The sequence below is a fragment of the Microcaecilia unicolor genome, chromosome 2 (assembly GCF_901765095.1).
Source record: "Microcaecilia unicolor chromosome 2, aMicUni1.1, whole genome shotgun sequence".
In the NCBI taxonomy this organism is placed as follows: domain Eukaryota; kingdom Metazoa; phylum Chordata; class Amphibia; order Gymnophiona; family Siphonopidae; genus Microcaecilia; species Microcaecilia unicolor.
Genome location: NC_044032.1, coordinates 448906030 through 448919845, shown reverse-complemented (window position 1 = coordinate 448919845; position 13816 = coordinate 448906030).

Below are 13816 nucleotides of genomic sequence, written 5' to 3'. Positions count from 1 at the left end.
AGGGGTTTGGCTTTTCCACCAGCCCTTCCCCCACTGTGTTACCACATAACCAGAACAAACACTATTCTTCCATCACTTGAAATAGCTATGGGGTTTCTGCTTTTCCACTAGCCCTTCCCCCACTATGCAATCCAGAGCCAGGGTATTCTCTGTGCCCTTGTTCCCACAGACTTCCATACAACATCAGATGCTTCACCCTTTACCACATCTCTCAGGAGAGCAAACTCAAAGAACTGTCCAGAAACTTACCCTAACTCATGGAGCTCCTCTATGTTGAATGGAACTTCAACCCCCAACACTTGGCTCCTTATCCCTGATACAGCTTGAACCCTCCTGTCCCAACCACTGGACTGGTTCCTAGCCTCAAGGAATCCTGCTCGCTCATCCTAGGCACTGAACCTTCTCTTCAGTCACCCACTGGAGCACTGCCCCATCTTTTCCTCTCTCAAGGCTGGGGCTTCTTTGGCAACAGAGTGTTATCAACCCTGGTTTCTACCCCTTACTGGGAAGAGTTTCCTTCCCCCACTCTAGGCAGGGCTGTGAGCTGGCAGGGTTGAGCCTTGCTCTGCCCTCTAATCTAGGGTTACCATATTTGGTTCCCCCCCCCCAAAAAAAGAGGACACATGCCATGCCCCTGCCCCATCCCCGCCACACCCTGCCCCGCCCCCTGTCATGTATCACCCCACCCTTTTCACCCCCCCCCCACAACCCCTAAGGGTGTCCTGTCCCCTAGGCCCCTCCCCTTACCTTACTCTACTGCCCTGATGATCTAGTGACCTCTTCGGGGCAGAAAAGAGCCCCCTCAATCCTGCCCGGAGCACTGCCCTGCATTCTCTCTCTTCCCCTTGCAATGCTGATGGACCCGGCACCGATTCAAAATGGCCACCGAGAGTTGAAGCAGCCTTGCAAGACTTCTGCAGAAATCCGGACAAACGGGCAGGCTGACAAAACCTCAAAAACAGGACATGTTCAGGTAAAAACGGACACATTGTAACCCTACTCTAACCTTAGAGTGTCCTCACCCAGAGCCTCTCTAGAACCCTAGAGTGCTGCTCTTCCCCTTAGGTAAATGTATCGCCTCTCTCAAAATTAACAAAGGTCCCTTTTTAATTTACCATTCACATTCCAGGAAGGCACTGCTAATCAGCCCAGCTGGAAGCCTGATGAGTCAGCAGCTTCCCATCTCTGAGCACAGTTCTCCTGGCTTCACAATGAATAGCCTTCTGGGAATTGTTGTCAAACCCCTTGTAACCGGACCAAGCATAAAAATACTTAAACTTGAACAGAGGATTTTCACTGTTTTGTCCACTTTTCAGACTGCATGCACAGCGGCCCCCAGGCTACATGCCACAATAGGCCACCTAATCCAATATCTTTGAACCTTAGCACAGGGTTCCATTTTATGCAATGAGATCCTATGGTAAAATAACTCAATATATCAGTATCCCATGCAGATAACTTACCCTCTTAATAATTATCAAGGATTAATTAATACAAGCTTTTATTCATCGTTTCAAAGATCTTTTTACAACACTAAAACATTTAACAAAGCTGGGCAAAATTTTAGCAGACCAGCTTTTAATTCAACTGTGTTTCAAGTTTCAAGCTTTATTAAGGTAATCAATAGAAATAAAATAGCACATGGAAAAGAAAATAAGATGATACCTTTTTTATTGGACATAACTTAATACATTTCTTGATTAGCTTTCAAAGGTTGCCCTTCTTCGTCAGATCAGAAATAAGCAAATGTGGTAGATGACAGTATATATGTGAAACATCAAAGCATTTCAGTGACAGTCTAACAGGGTGGGGGTGGATAGGAGATATGCATGGGAACATCAAAGCATTTCAGTGATAGTCTAACAGGATGGGGGTGGATAGGTGAGAGGAGGGTGACAAACAGAGCAATACAACTTTATGGTTTATAATGGGCTAGAAAACCCAGATCTTTGTTAAGTCCTGTCTGTTGGGTGTCAAAATATTCAATCATTCTGACTTCAAAGGTCTTACGTTTCTGTATTGTTTTAAAGTTACCTTTCAGGATTCTTACTATGAAATCACTGGTACAGTGTTCTGGTTTTGTAAAGTGCTGCCCCACAGGGGTGGAATCCTGGCTGGCACTGACATTCTTCATGTGATGTCTATGTAAATTAAATCTTGTCTTTAGCATCTGGCTTGTTTCTCCAATATAGCATCCTTCGTTACATTTTTTACACTGAATAATGTATACCACATTGGAAGATGAGCATGTAAATGATTCCTTTATGCTGAATATTTTTCCTTTGTGAATGACTGTCGGGTCCTGTGAAATGTTTTGGCATAGCTTGCAGCTGGATATATTGCAAGGATGTGTGCCATTCTCTTCTTTTTGAGTCTGTGTTGGGAGTTTACTTCTGATTAGCTTGTGTTTTAAGTTGGGTGGTTGTCAGAAAGCAAGCACTGGTGGGGATGAGAATATCTCGTTCAGTAATTCATCCTCCTGGAGTAGAGGCTGAAGATCTTTTATGATTTTTCTTAATTTTTCCAGCTCTGGGTTGAATGTCACTATAAGGGGGATTCTGTCTGTGGCTTTTTTTTCTTTGTACTGTGGCAGATTTTCCCTGGGTGTTTTGAGGGAGGAGGCTATATTCTTGGAGATTATTTTGGGGTTGTAGCCTTTCCGTTTGAAGGATGCAGTCAGGATTTCAAGGTGTCTGTCTCTGTCCCTTGGGTCAGAGCAGATAAGGTGGTATCTTGTGGCTTGGCTGTAAATAATGGATCTCTTTGTATGTGAAGGGTGGAAGCTGGAGTTGTGGAGGTAGCTGCATCTGTCTGTGGGTTTCTTGCATATAGATGCTTCTTCCCCCTCAGTCCAAATCAAATTTTAATCAAATTTATTTTAACTCACAACTACTTCTGATTTAACAATGATATCTATCTACAAATAATGGGCACTGCTATGGGCACCAGGACAGCACCCCAATATGCCAACCTTTTTATGGCTGAGATGGAAGAGACATTTCTGAATACATACCAGACCAAACCTCTAAAATACTACCAGTACATCAATGATATTTTTATGATTTGGACTGAGGGGGAAGAAACTCTGAAACAATTTTACTATTCCTTCAATACATACCATCCTACAATCAGATTCAAAATTGACTACTCCCCAGAAAAAGTCAATTTTTTGAACACCATGGTCTTAATCAGCGATGGCTGTATACAAACATCTATATACAAGAGGCCGTGGATCAGATGATGTGTTATTAGAAACCACCAAGCATTGGAATGTGAGCAGCACTGATGAAATACTAAGTGAGGAGCATTCAGTGTGCATGATAATGTGTGGAAATATGGCAGCTGAGAATTAATTAGCAATGCCATCCTGTACCTGACATGGAGGGGCATAATTGAACGAAAACGTCTATCTCCATGGGCGTTTATCTCCGAGAACGGGTCCGTGAAGGGGCGGACCGAACTGTATTTTCGCAAAAAATAGACGTCCATGTTTTATTCGACAATTTGTGAGCTGGGCGTTTTTGTTTTTCAGCGATAATGGAAAATGAAAGCGCCCAGCTCAAAAACAAATAAATCCAAGGCATTTGTTCGTGGGAGGGGCCAGGATTCATAGTGCACTGGTCCCCCTCACATGCCAGGACACCAACCGGGCACCCTAGGGGGCACTTTTACAATAACAAAAAAAAGGTAAAAGAGCTCCCAGGTGCATAGCACCCTTCCCTTGTGTGTTGAGCCCCCCAAATCCCCCTCAAAACCCACTGCCCACAAGTCTACACCATTATTATAGCCCTAAGGGGTGAAGGGGGGCACCTACATGTGGGTACAGTGGGTTTGGGGGGGGTTGGACGACTAATAAGCATTAAGCAGCACAATTGTAACAGGTAGGGGGGGATGGGCCTGGGTCCACCTGTCTGAAGTCCACTGCACCCCCTAACAACTGCTTCAGGGACCTGCATACTGCTGCCAGGGAGGTGGGTATGACATTTGATGGTGAAAATAAAAAGTTGTGAAACATCATTTTTTTTGTGGTGGGAGGGGGTTAGTGACCACTGGGGGAGTCAGGGGAGGTCATCCCCGATTCCCTCCGATGGTCATCTGGTCATTTAGAGCACTTTTTTGGGACCTGTTCGTGTGAAAAAAGGGTCCAACAAAAGTGGCCTAAATGTTCGCTAAAAACGCCTTTATTTTTTCGATTATCGCCCTAATGCGTACATCTCTCCTCAGCCGATAACCATGCCCCAGTTCCACCTTCGCCACACCCCCATCAACTTTGTCCACATCCGCGACGGAGTGCAGTTGAAAACGTCCAAAATCGGCTTTCGATTATACCGATTTATTCGGTTTTTTGAGATAAACCTCTATCTCCCGATTTGGGTCGAAATCTAGGCGTTTTTCTCTTTCGATTATAAGGTGGATGGTATTTACAAATGCAATGCCTCTGCATAGGGCTGCCTCCATTCTACGTGTGTGTCAAAGAGGAACTATTTTGATCTAAAATGGAAGGTCTATCTGGAGTTAGGAAATAATTACACCACGTATTTGAGCACTTGTGTTTCTCTTGAACAATCTGAAACACACACATTTCTTTTGGAAACAAGGAGAAGCCAGAAAATCCAGTGGATAATAAATCCATTTCTGGCTTTATTATCTTGTTTTTCATTGATGAAGGAGTCATTCCTTACTAGCAATTAAGTAGGCCCGATACTAATCAGCGGGTGTTAAATCAAAATAAACAAGAGTCCCAGCACCACATTGATAATTCTCTATAATTTCAACTGCTACCACAATCACATGACTTCTTGAAGATGAGATGTAAACTCTCACAAATTTTTACAATATTTTCATTTATAATTTATAAATTTCTGAATTTTTAGCAGACCAATCAGAGGCAGTGGCGACGGCAACAGCACCCCTGGTGAAACAGTCATTAGAAAACCCACTTGCACCGAAAATGTTTATCGGACTGTTTGTCCTGATGCAGATGAGCAAAACAGAACGAGAGGACATGAAATGAGATTGAAGGGGGGCAGACTCAAGAAAAATGTCAGGAAGTATTTTTTCACGGAGAGAGTAGTGGATGCTTGGAATGCCCTCCCGCGGGAGGTGGTGGAAATGAAAACGGTAACGGAATTCAAACATGCGTGGGATAAGCATAAAGGAATCCTGTGCCGAAGGAATGGATCCTCAGGAGCTTAGTCAAGATCGGGAGGCGGGGCTGGTGGTTGGGAGGCGGGGATAGTGCTGGGCAGACTTATACGGTCTGTGCCAGAGCCGGTGGTGGGAAGCGGGACTGGTGGTTGGGAGGCAGGGATAGTGCTGGACAGACTTGTACGGTCTGTGCCAGAGCCGGTGGTTGGGAGGCAGGGCTGGTGGTGGGGAGGTGAGGATAGTGCTGGGCAGACTTATACGGTCTGTGCCTGTGCCAGAGCCGGTGGTTGGGAGGTGGGGCTGGTGGTTGGGAGGCGGGGATAGTGCGGGGCAGACTTATACGGTCTGTGCCCTGAAGAGCACAGGTACAAATCAAAGTAGGGTATACACAAAAAGCAGCAAATATGAGTTATCTTGTTGGGCAGAGTCACAGAAAAAGTGGGAGAGCGACCAAGGAAGCCAGAGACTGGAGGATGTAAGAACAATGAATAATTTTATTAATAAATTTGGAGACTCGACACAATGTTGTGTTTCGGCCGTCAGGCCTGCATCAGGAGTCTATAAAAACATACATTTATATGAAAAAAAGGAAAACAATAAATAATAGTGCATAAAATATACAGTGGTGGAAATAAGTATTTGATCCCTTGCTGATTTTGTAAGTTTGCCCACTGACAAAGACATGAGCAGCCCATAATTGAAGGGTAGGTTATTGGTAACAGTGAGAGATAGCACATCACAAATTAAATCCGGAAAATCACATTGTGGAAAGTATATGAATTTATTTGCATTCTGCAGAGGGAAATAAGTATTTGATCCCCCACCAACCAGTAAGAGATCTGGCCCCTACAGACCAGGTAGATGCTCCAAATCAACTCGTTACCTGCATGACAGACAGCTGTCGGCAATGGTCACCTGTATGAAAGACACCTGTCCACAGACTCAGTGAATCAGTCAGACTCTAACCTCTACAAAATGGCCAAGAGCAAGGAGCTGTCTAAGGATGTCAGGGACAAGATCATACACCTGCACAAGGCTGGAATGGGCTACAAAACCATCAGTAAGACGCTGGGCGAGAAGGAGACAACTGTTGGTGCCATAGTAAGAAAATGGAAGAAGTACAAAATGACTGTCAATCGACAAAGATCTGGGGCTCCACGCAAAATCTCACCTCGTGGGGTATCCTTGATCATGAGGAAGGTTAGAAATCAGCCTACAACTACAAGGGGGGAACTTGTCAATGATCTCAAGGCAGCTGGGACCACTGTCACCACGAAAACCATTGGTAACACATTACGACATAACGGATTGCAATCCTGCAGTGCCCGCAAGGTCCCCCTGCTCCGGAAGGCACATGTGACGGCCCGTCTGAAGTTTGCCAGTGAACACCTGGATGATGCCGAGAGTGATTGGGAGAAGGTGCTGTGGTCAGATGAGACAAAAATTGAGCTCTTTGGCATGAACTCAACTCGCCGTGTTTGGAGGAAGAGAAATGCTGCCTATGACCCAAAGAACACCGTCCCCACTGTCAAGCATGGAGGTGGAAATGTTATGTTTTGGGGGTGTTTCTCTGCTAAGGGCACAGGACTACTTCACCGCATCAATGGGAGAATGGATGGGGCCATGTACCGTACAATTCTGAGTGACAACCTCCTTCCCTCCGCCAGGGCCTTAAAAATGGGTCGTGGCTGGGTCTTCCAGCACGACAATGACCCAAAACATACAGCCAAGGCAACAAAGGAGTGGCTCAGGAAGAAGCACATTAGGGTCATGGAGTGGCCTAGCCAGTCACCAGACCTTAATCCCATTGAAAACTTATGGAGGGAGCTGAAGCTGCGAGTTGCCAAGCGACAGCCCAGAACTCTTAATGATTTAGAGATGATCTGCAAAGAGGAGTGGACCAAAATTCCTCCTGACATGTGTGCAAACCTCATCATCAACTACAGAAGACGTCTGACCGCTGTGCTTGCCAACAAGGGTTTTGCCACCAAGTATTAGGTCTTGTTTGCCAGAGGGATTAAATACTTATTTCCCTCTGCAGAATGCTAATAAATTCATATACTTTCCACAATGTGATTTTCCGGATTTAATTTGTGATGTGCTATCTCTCACTGTTACCAATAACCTACCCTTCAATTATGGGCTGCTCATGTCTTTGTCAGTGGGCAAACTTACAAAATCAGCAAGGGATCAAATACTTATTTCCACCACTGTATATATATAACTGAAATAAATTTATGAATAATAAAATACAAGCATAAAAACATACTGTATATGAAATGGTGATATAATGGATTGCAAAAAAGCATGCTTAAAAATGCAAAAAATAGAGCAAATAATAACAAGTAAATATTAAACAAACATATGTATATGTTAAAAAACAGCTAAATTAAAAGGTTTAGACATATTAACATAAAAAACATAAAAACTTTGATGCCATTATATATGCCACATAATACATGACTTACATATTCAGAACTATTCAATATAGAATATATAATGTAATGTCACTTAAGTGACTGGATGCAATAACGATAGGTGAAGTTGTGTAAAAAATGGCAAATTTAGATGTCAGAAGTTGTAGGTAACATGAATGAATTGCAAATAAAACGAAATTATCATTTAAAACAAATTTGCTTATGCTGTACTACGTGGTAAAAAACTATCTGTCAAGGGGAAGGAAACGTGAAAATAAAATTGAAAATAAAAATAAATAACAACTGGTGATTAGATGTAAGAAATATGTGATGTGGTTGAGAGACACTGACCTTTGTGACAAGATATTGTCAAAGACTATCAATGATAGTTGTTCAAACGTAACGTTATAGTCTGTTGGAAAAAAAGATGAAGGGTTATGTGTACACCTAAAAGTACTTGAAAAATAGAAGATGCAGAGGATAAGGGGCTGAGGCAATCAAATTTGTAGGAGAACTGGAAGAGTAACACAAAGCTTCACATAAGATCATATGATGGTACATAAACAAGAAGTGTGTTTGAAAAAGAATGGAAAAATTGACGCTTATACGTGATTTCAATAAGAAAATGCAGAAAATTAAAGCATTGAGTAATGCCACAAGCTTGCGATCTTAATCTTTAGGGAGTAGCGATACTAACCTTTAAAAAGACTTCGTTAGAAATCAAGTGACCGTCAGGTACACAGCTAGCGCTGTCCGCGATGTGGTTCAGAAAAAAGATGCAGTGAAAAAAGCGAGCATTATAAATGAAAAAAGGCGCCAAAAGACAAAAAACGCCGAAATACACGGAAGCCGATGACTGATTCCCGGAAGTGACGCGCACTGTTGTGTGCCGTGTATACTAAGAAGAAAAATGAAAATAAAAATAAAAAATGAAGTAGAATCATGTGGAAAGAACTGAAAAAAGGGGGAATTGAAACAACACAAATGTGTAATGAAAAAATGTGAAAAGAATCACGCTAGGACGGAAGTGACGTAAGCAATGAAAAAAATGTGAAAAACAAACGTTGTCTGAATGGAGGATGACAGAGACTACTGTCTGGAAAGTAAAAACTAGATGAAAAATACTGAAGAAGGGCTGTTGAACGAAAAGCAGGCACAAAAAAAGCGGAAAAGCTATGCAAAATGAAAAAATAAAAATAAAACGTCAAAAATGTGTAATAAAAAAAGTGTGGAAAATCACGCTGAAACGGAAGTGACGTAAGCAAAGAAAAAATGTGAAAAACAAACACTATCTAACTTAAGGATGACGGAGACTGCTGTCTGGGAAATAAAAACTAGATGAAAAATACTGAAAAGAGAGCTGAGAAACGAAAAACGGGCACAGAAAAGCAGGAGAAGCAATAAAAAATAAATAATAAATAATAAAAATGAAGATTAAAATGAAAAATAAAAAATAATAAAAATTAAATAATAAATAAAAAATAATAAATAAATAATAAATGAAAAATGAAAATAAAAGTAAAAAATAAAGAAATAAAATAGAATAATATGAAAAAAGGATTAAAAAATAAAATACAAAAAGAATATGAAATGACGCATATGATGACAAAATAATGTATAAGTAAAAATAAGTATGAAACAATGAAAGAAAATAAATGAAGTTGTTGCATTTGAATTGTTTATTTAAAAAAAGGGAAAAAAAATTGACTGGAAACTAATAAAAGGGTGAAAAAGAAAAAGGAGGATGAAAACTGTGTGAAAAATAATGAAGGGCAAAAAAGTGGAAGAGCTAAAAAATAAAAAATAAAAGAATAAAGAAAGAGGAAAATGTTATAGAGAAAAATTACTTGTTATTATGTGAGTATTCATTTGAGTGGACAACTGTATTGAAGTGAGTCGTCATAAAAATGGCCGGAAGTCAATTTCATTGTTTAATCCATCAGGTGCCAGGGTATTTAAATCAAAAATAAGTTTCTGTTCTTCCTGTAGCAGTAGTTTATCCAGGTCACCTCCTCTCCATTTCTTAATCTTGGTTTTGAAAACAAGAAATTTGAGATCTGAAATTGAATGATTTGCTGCATACCAATGTTCCACAAGGGGAGCGGACTCAATCTTCCTTTTAATGCAGCTCCTGTGTTCTATAATACGGGTCTTTATTGCTCTAATGGTTTTACCAACGTATAACATGGGACAAGGGCAAATGACAATGTAAATGACAGAAGAAGTATTGCAATCTGATGTATGGTTTAATTTGAAAGATTTCTTAGTTTTAGGATGCATAAAATGGGTAGTTTCAATGCAATGGGTACAAATGCTACAATGGCCACATTTCCGAAATCCAAGTGGTGCTGAATCTATAGTCTCATCAGGTAACGTAGAGGGCACGAGATGTTCTTTCAGGTTTCTGTTCCTGGAATAGGCAATAACCAATTGTTTGTTTTGAAAACATTCTAGTCCTTCTAAAATGTGCCAATGTTTCTTGATTGATCGTGAAATATGTTTGGCTAGAAAGGAGTATTTTAACGTGCACACTATATCAGGTGTGTTCTTGATTGCCGATGTTTCCAGTAATTCTTTACGGTCTTTCTCAATGGCTCGGTTGAGACCATTGTTGATGTGTTGTTGTGGGTAGCCCCTGGTTGTGAACTTGTTTTTCAAAATGTTGGCTTGATGATGAAAATCATCAAAATCTGAACAAAGACGTCGAAGACGGAGAAATTGACTGAGAGGTAAGTTACTCTTCAAGCTAGGGTTGTGATAACTTGAATAGTGCAGATACATATTACGGTCTGTAGGTTTTCTGTAAATATTGGTTTTGAAAAAATAGTCCGTTTTAGTAATTGAAATATCGAGAAAGTGGATATTATTGTTGTTGTATTCTAAAGTAAACTTGAGATTTGAATCCTGTCTGTTGAGCCAATGGTGGAAAGAATGAAGACTATCTTCATTTCCTTGCCAGAGAATGAAGACGTCATCTATATAGCGTCGATAAATTTTAATATGTTGTGAAAAAGGATGATTGGTGAGAAATTTTTCTTCAAATTTTCCCACGTACAGGTTGGCTAAATCTGGTGCCATGCTGGCACCCATCGCGGTGCCTTTGATCTGTTGGTAATATATATCATTAAATCGAAAATAATTTTTAGTAAGTGCTATGGTTGCGCACGTTAAAATCAAATGATTAGGTATTCTGCGATGCGTGGTCCTTTTTTGTAGGGTTTCTTCAATTACGTTCAGTGCTTCAAGTTGAGGAATATTGGTGTAAAGAGACTCAATGTCCATAGTTACCATAATGGTATCTGTAATTGGTCCATCGTAATGTTCAAGAATGTTGATCATATGAGTAGTGTCTTGTACATATGACGGAATGATGGGTACAAAAGGCCGTAAAAAGAAATCCACAAAAATGGATAAAGGTTCTAAAATGGAACCTTTTCCGGAAACAATGGGCCTTCCTGGTGGGTTGGTGGTAGACTTGTGTATTTTTGGTAATATGTATATGGTTGGAATGACAGGATATTTAACTTGTAAAAATTGTTTCTCTTTTTCAGTGAGAAAACCCATTTTGGCTGAGATGTTGATGAGTTCATCTATGTCTTTCTGGATTCCTCCTGTAGGGTCATCTTGTAAGGGGATATAGAAATTGGGATCGTCTAGTTGTCGCTGAACTTCTTGTACATATTTCACTCGATCCATGATAACTATTGATCCCCCTTTGTCCGCTGGTTTGATGACGATAGATGTATTGCTGGAAAGATCTTGAATAGCTCTACGTTCTGATATTGTGGTGTTATAATAGCGAGGCTTGGTATTTCTCTCGACCTTTTTAAGATCTCTGTTCACACATTGATGAAATGCATCAATTAATGGATGTGAAGGACCAGGAGGTATCCAATTAGAGGGTTTTTTAACAACTGAAACTTCTTGTGCTGTATAGGGCCTATGGGAAAAGGCTTGTATGATCTGCAGCTTGCGATTGAATTTGAAGAGATCTACTCTTGTCTGAAAAGCATTGTATCCACTGGTGGGCACAAAAGATAGGCCTTTCTGGAGGACACTGACCTCAATTTCTGTTGGTGTATGTTGAGAAAGATTGAAAATAGGTATGGATTCTTCTATTGTCGATATGGATGTTGAGAGTGGCCTCTGTATGAATGATTCTGTGGATATATGTTCTGTGTTCTTCCTCTTCCCCTGCCTCTTCCTCTTTGTATATGGCGATCTTGTTGATGGTATGGATGGCGTTGCGGTTGAAATCTCGTGTCCTTCTTCCAAAGTTCTTCTAAAAAAGAATGTGTTTGGAGTTCTTGACTAGCTAGAAGAGATGTATCACGTTCGGTGGAATGTCTAGATGTTCTAGCTGCTTGTTGTTGCATGATGGGGCTCCCAATGGGAGAAGTGTATTCGTCCCCAGAGTCGCTTCTAACTCTTTTGCGTCTCTGTTCTGTGTTTGTATGATCAAAATTGGTATTCTTTTGGGAGGGCCTAAATTTAGTATGAGTGAATGGTTTCGTTATTCTTTTATTTTGAACATAGTCTTGATTTTGAAAAGGGGTAAATGGATCCCCTTTTTATAGTCTGTCTCGTCTCTTCTAAATTTGCCATTTTTAACTTCCTTTATGTCTTTTTTGAATTTGTCTATCTTATTATTGACATCTTGCAGTATTGTGTCATAACTGGGATCTAAAGTATGTAGTGCAACTAATTTAGGTTCTAAAGTTTCTTTTAATGCTTTGCTCTTTAATTGTGCTGTTTCTGCTATTAAAATCATGAGATCTAAACTACATTTATTGAGAATTGCGCACCACTTGTCTAAAAAAAGTTGATTATCTAAAAACATCGTTGGTGCTTTATTTATTCTAAGGCCTCTGGGTATGCGTTTGGATCTGCAATAACTAAGCATTGTACAGAAATGTAAATCATTTCTGACAATATTTTTTTTAAATTCTATAATATCTAGCCACTGTTCCATTAATGATGTTGAGGATGGTTGATTGTAGTCTTCATCATTATCCAGATGTTGTAATAATTTGTTGAGATATTCATCGCTGTAAGTGAGTACATCGTTCCAGTTCTGGAAAGCCATGGTCGAGTTCAGGGGTAAATATGGGAGAAAATCCGCCAAAAAAGCGGAGAACTCAAACACCCCACGATAAAAAACAGAGTCACAGAAAAAGTGGGAGAGCGACCAAGGAAGCCAGAGACTGGAGGATGTAAGAACAATGAATAATTTTATTAATAAATTTGGAGACTCTTTTATTTTTTATTTTTTAGCTCTTCCACTTTTTTGCCCTTCATTATTTTTCACACAGTTTTCATCCTCCTTTTTCTTTTTCACCCTTTTATTAGTTTCCAGTCAATTTTTTTTCCCTTTTTTTAAATAAACAATTCAAATGCAACAACTTCATTTATTTTCTTTCATTGTTTCATACTTATTTTTACTTATACATTATTTTGTCATCATATGCGTCATTTCATATTCTTTTTGTATTTTATTTTTTAATCCTTTTTTCATATTATTCTATTTTATTTCTTTATTTTTTACTTTTATTTTCATTTTTCATTTATTATTTATTTATTATTTTTTATTTATTATTTAATTTTTATTATTTTTTATTTTTCATTTTAATCTTCATTTTTATTATTTATTATTTATTTTTTATTGCTTCTCCTGCTTTTCTGTGCCCGTTTTTCGTTTCTCAGCTCTCTTTTCAGTATTTTTCATCTAGTTTTTATTTCCCAGACAGCAGTCTCCGTCATCCTTAAGTTAGATAGTGTTTGTTTTTCACATTTTTTCTTTGCTTACGTCACTTCCGTTTCAGCGTGATTTTCCACACTTTTTTTATTACACATTTTTGACGTTTTATTTTTATTTTTTCATTTTGCATAGCTTTTCCGCTTTTTTTGTGCCTGCTTTTCGTTCAACAGCCCTTCTTCAGTATTTTTCATCTAGTTTTTACTTTCCAGACAGTAGTCTCTGTCATCCTCCATTCAGACAACGTTTGTTTTTCACATTTTTTTCATTGCTTACGTCACTTCCGTCCTAGCGTGATTCTTTTCACATTTTTTCATTACACATTTGTGTTGTTTCAATTCCCCCTTTTTTCAGTTCTTTCCACATGATTCTACTTCATTTTTTATTTTTATTTTCATTTTTCTTCTTAGTATACACGGCACACAACAGTGCGCGTCACTTCCGGGAATCAGTCATCGGCTTCCGTGTATTTCGGCGTTTTTTGTCTTTTGGCGCC